Source organism: Nicotiana tabacum, unplaced genomic scaffold (assembly GCF_000715075.1).
Source record: "Nicotiana tabacum cultivar K326 unplaced genomic scaffold, ASM71507v2 Un00472, whole genome shotgun sequence".
Taxonomy (NCBI): domain Eukaryota; kingdom Viridiplantae; phylum Streptophyta; class Magnoliopsida; order Solanales; family Solanaceae; genus Nicotiana; species Nicotiana tabacum.
The window spans coordinates 16,622-21,891 of record NW_027438709.1 but is presented as its reverse complement, the minus strand read 5'-3'; the positions used below and the strand labels follow the sequence as shown (position 1 = coordinate 21,891).

General features: G+C 30.9%; 2 long non-coding RNA genes across 2 annotated transcripts; one reads left to right on the top strand and one right to left on the bottom strand.

Moving 5' to 3' along the window:
* Positions 1–301: 301 nt before the first annotated feature.
* On the bottom strand, positions 302–2,368 carry LOC142179265 (uncharacterized). The gene is made up of 5 exons (XR_012707322.1): positions 2,205–2,368; positions 1,576–1,797; positions 1,188–1,273; positions 842–933; positions 302–662 (listed from the first exon to the last, which is right to left on the bottom strand). It is a non-coding gene; the product is annotated as an uncharacterized LOC142179265 (long non-coding RNA).
* Positions 2,369–2,667: 299 nt separating this feature from the next.
* Positions 2,668–4,819, top strand: LOC142179264 (uncharacterized). Its single transcript, XR_012707321.1, has 5 exons — positions 2,668–2,920; positions 3,328–3,549; positions 3,852–3,937; positions 4,192–4,283; positions 4,459–4,819. It is a non-coding gene; the product is annotated as an uncharacterized LOC142179264 (long non-coding RNA).
* Positions 4,820–5,270: the final 451 nt, after the last annotated feature.

The following is a 5,270-nucleotide window of genomic DNA, read 5'->3' as shown; positions in this document are numbered from 1 at the left end:
ATACAAACCACTTTTTTTTTTTCTGTTTGAAGAATTTTGGTGTTAAATACTTTAGGCCCAATAAAAAATGACGTTTGGAATTTGAGTGCTATAAAATCAAACATTGACTCTTTATACTTTTAAAATTAAAATTTACATATTTAACAAGTGTAAGGAAAGGACATCTAAGTCAATACAAGGAAAAATCATTTAAGTCACAATTTTTAAATATTTGAACACATTGCAGCAAAGGAACTATTTTATACTCTCCAAATAGGTCTAGGTAAGATTTCACATTTACGAGCAATAAACTAATTCTCATACAATAGAAAAATGATACAAATAACTCAATTTCCCATATTATCGAGTCAAAAATGTTACAATAAGAATAAGATCTCAAATGATAATACAACACCAAATAAAAAATACAACATGACCTTGGCTTCAAATGAGTTAGGAATTTGAGGTGAAGAATTTGAAATCTTGGTGGTTAAAGTTAAGCTGCTTTAACCAAGAATCAGCAGCATTATAAAGATCATTGAATTTTTCATAGGCTTGTACCTTATTTAACCAAATGTTATCTTGCATCTTGTATGGTATAAGCCCAAACGGTGGAAGAGGAATTCCACCTTTTTCTTTCTTTTCAATAGGAAGATCTTTACATATGTCATCATCAAAGTCATCTGCAATATTGCAATATAATGTACAAAAATTAGAATATATATATATATATATATTGATTAAGTACGAGAAACTAAAGATTTGACAAGCACATATATGTCACGAACCAAGCACATAACGTGCACGGTCAAGAACCAGATTTTACTTATATTTACGCGAATAGGAAAATTGAAAGATGTACCTTGAAATGATACTGATAATGTATGATAAGTAAGGAAGTATGTTGATTTATTTTGGGTAACTCCCTTCATTGGTACATGGTAGATTGGGTACCTAACAATAAAATTAGAGAAAATTAACTCAAATTCTCTAAATTGAATAAATAGATGAATAATGGAGAGAATTTTTTCCTTAATAATAATTTCTAGAAAACAATTATCATTAACATCAATTCGAAATTTCTATATGATATTGAATTGATAAATTTTATTGCTATGTGGAAAAAATAATTGTTTCATCAATGTATCATTGGAATTTCACTTGAAATTATTACAAAGGTCAAAATAGGAAGAAGAAAAAAAAAATACCAAGCAACAACCATCCAACTTGCAGGAGACAAGTCAATGCTCTTCAGTGGCTAAAGTCCTGGATGCTTCTCACTAAATTCATATATCTGAAATATCCAAAACAAAATCAAAAAATATTACTTTAAAATATAAAATTAAGAATACTAAGTGACTATTAAAAATATATTCTTTTCAAAAATAGTCTCATTTTATCAAAAAGTAGGAAAATCTCTTGTTCATCAAACTCTGACCTAACGTCACACATTCTCATGTTATTTTAAAATTTTCTAACTAATTATTAAAAAACTTAAGTTTACACACATTTTCCACCAAGAGAATTCTCCAACAGGGAGAGGAAATCTCAGAATGTTGAAAATACATATAGCCAAGGCGATTTTCATTAACATACATCGAAGGTGCATAGCTTCTTTGAATGTTTTGTTGATTGGTTACTACATCTCGGGACGGGACTGATCCCGAAAGAGGATCTCTTGAGCCCTCTGCAGGCTCAAAAGTGGAGTCTGTTAAGTTATTGCTGGAAGTCCTCGAGAGTTTTTCACTACCACTTACTTCACTCACTGATTCCAGCTCAAGATCAAGTCCATCAATAACATGGTCTTCTGATAAGTTTCTACAGAAAATAAAAAAGTATCAGTAATGACATATCACTATTATATATTGGTTCAACAAACCTACAGATTTGACAAGCACAAATATGTCACAAACCAAGAACGTAATGTGCACGGTTGGTAACCATATATCTCGTTTATGGACAACTATCAAAATCTAAATAGTTAAATATACATAAAATATAAAAAAATAAACGTATCGGCCACAAGAAAGAAAAAAGAATGTAGAGAATTAATACATCCATTGCAAAAGAAAATGTATCTCAGTTTTGGTTTGTTATGTTAACCATTATAAAGAGAGCAAAAAAAGCTTATTTTTTTCTTATAGTTTAGTTTCGTAACTAAGCAAAATATAATAGATAAACAAACAATTAAAAATAACTTTTTGAGTTGGCTGAGTCGATTTAACCATTTTTTCCACCATCAAACACGTGTGCGCACAAGAGAGAGAGACGCATCCATTGTGTTCCTTTCAATCTAAACATCAGCAACAAAACAAGCTTTTAGCAGTATTCCTTGTGTTGTTCTTCGTCTAGCTTCCTTTAGTGTCCATTGCCTTTCTCCCTTTCCCAAGGCAGTACATCTCTATTCCACTTTAACCAGCTAAAAATATTCTGCCAGAAGTCTCTTGAGAAAGTGCAGTCAAAGAAAACAAGCGTTGGGAGGTTTCTGGGCAGGTTTTGCATAGTACACATGATGGGGTACATCTCGTTCAAAAACCAAAGTAACGGGCATGTTACTTTAACAAAGTTGGATACAAAATCAAAAAAATTCTCAGCCAAATATTTTTCTTAAGCACATGCCCGTTACTTTGGTTTTTGAACGAGATGTACCCCATCATGTGTACTATGCAAAACCTGCCCAGAAACCTCCCAATGCTTGTTTTCTTTGACTGCACTTTCTCAAGAGACTTCTGGCAGAATATTTTTAGCTGGTTAAAGTGGAATAGAGATGTACTGCCTTGGGAAAGGGAGAAAGGCAATGGACACTAAAGGAAGCTAGACGAAGAACAACACAAGGAATACTGCTAAAAGCTTGTTTTGTTGCTGATGTTTAGATTGAAAGGAACACAATGGATGCGTCTCTCTCTCTTGTGCGCACACGTGTTTGATGGTGGAAAAAATGGTTAAATCGACTCAGCCAACTCAAAAAGTTATTTTTAAGTGTTTGTTTATCTATTATATTTTGCTTAGTTACGAAACTAAACTATAAGAAAAAAATAAGCTTTTTTTGCTCTCTTTATAATGGTTAACATAACAAACCAAAACTGAGATACATTTTCTTTTGCAATGGATGTATTAATTCTCTACATTCTTTTTTCTTTCTTGTGGCCGATACGTTTATTTTTTTATATTTTATGTATATTTAACTATTTAGATTTTGATAGTTGTCCATAAACGAGATATATGGTTACCAACCGTGCACATTACGTTCTTGGTTTGTGACATATTTGTGCTTGTCAAATCTGTAGGTTTGTTGAACCAATATATAATAGTGATATGTCATTACTGATACTTTTTTATTTTCTGTAGAAACTTATCAGAAGACCATGTTATTGATGGACTTGATCTTGAGCTGGAATCAGTGAGTGAAGTAAGTGGTAGTGAAAAACTCTCGAGGACTTCCAGCAATAACTTAACAGACTCCACTTTTGAGCCTGCAGAGGGCTCAAGAGATCCTCTTTCGGGATCAGTCCCGTCCCGAGATGTAGTAACCAATCAACAAAACATTCAAAGAAGCTATGCACCTTCGATGTATGTTAATGAAAATCGCCTTGGCTATATGTATTTTCAACATTCTGAGATTTCCTCTCCCTGTTGGAGAATTCTCTTGGTGGAAAATGTGTGTAAACTTAAGTTTTTTAATAATTAGTTAGAAAATTTTAAAATAACATGAGAATGTGTGACGTTAGGTCAGAGTTTGATGAACAAGAGATTTTCCTACTTTTTGATAAAATGAGACTATTTTTGAAAAGAATATATTTTTAATAGTCACTTAGTATTCTTAATTTTATATTTTAAAGTAATATTTTTTGATTTTGTTTTGGATATTTCAGATATATGAATTTAGTGAGAAGCATCCAGGACTTTAGCCACTGAAGAGCATTGACTTGTCTCCTGCAAGTTGGATGGTTGTTGCTTGGTATTTTTTTTTTCTTCTTCCTATTTTGACCTTTGTAATAATTTCAAGTGAAATTCCAATGATACATTGATGAAACAATTATTTTTTCCACATAGCAATAAAATTTATCAATTCAATATCATATAGAAATTTCGAATTGATGTTAATGATAATTGTTTTCTAGAAATTATTATTAAGGAAAAAATTCTCTCCATTATTCATCTATTTATTCAATTTAGAGAATTTGAGTTAATTTTCTCTAATTTTATTGTTAGGTACCCAATCTACCATGTACCAATGAAGGGAGTTACCCAAAATAAATCAACATACTTCCTTACTTATCATACATTATCAGTATCATTTCAAGGTACATCTTTCAATTTTCCTATTCGCGTAAATATAAGTAAAATCTGGTTCTTGACCGTGCACGTTATGTGCTTGGTTCGTGACATATATGTGCTTGTCAAATCTTTAGTTTCTCGTACTTAATCAATATATATATATATATTCTAATTTTTGTACATTATATTGCAATATTGCAGATGACTTTGATGATGACATATGTAAAGATCTTCCTATTGAAAAGAAAGAAAAAGGTGGAATTCCTCTTCCACCGTTTGGGCTTATACCATACAAGATGCAAGATAACATTTGGTTAAATAAGGTACAAGCCTATGAAAAATTCAATGATCTTTATAATGCTGCTGATTCTTGGTTAAAGCAGCTTAACTTTAACCACCAAGATTTCAAATTCTTCACCTCAAATTCCTAACTCATTTGAAGCCAAGGTCATGTTGTATTTTTTATTTGGTGTTGTATTATCATTTGAGATCTTATTCTTATTGTAACATTTTTGACTCGATAATATGGGAAATTGAGTTATTTGTATCATTTTTCTATTGTATGAGAATTAGTTTATTGCTCGTAAATGTGAAATCTTACCTAGACCTATTTGGAGAGTATAAAATAGTTCCTTTGCTGCAATGTGTTCAAATATTTAAAAATTGTGACTTAAATGATTTTTCCTTGTATTGACTTAGATGTCTTTTCCTTACATTTGTTAAATATGTAAATTTTAATTTTAAAAGTATAAAGAGTCAATGTTTGATTTTATAGCACTCAAATTCCAAACGTCATTTTTTATTGGGCCTAAAGTATTTAGCACCAAAATTCTTCAAAAAGAAAAAACAAAAAGTGTTTTGTATAATGAACTTTAAAAACGGGTCGAATATGGATAAGAACCATATTATCCACTTTGAAAATGGTTAACCAAATAGATAACCAATGGATAATTAATGTGTTTAACTTTTACATTTGTAAAGCCTCAAATTAGGGGTTTCTCAAGTTTTGGATT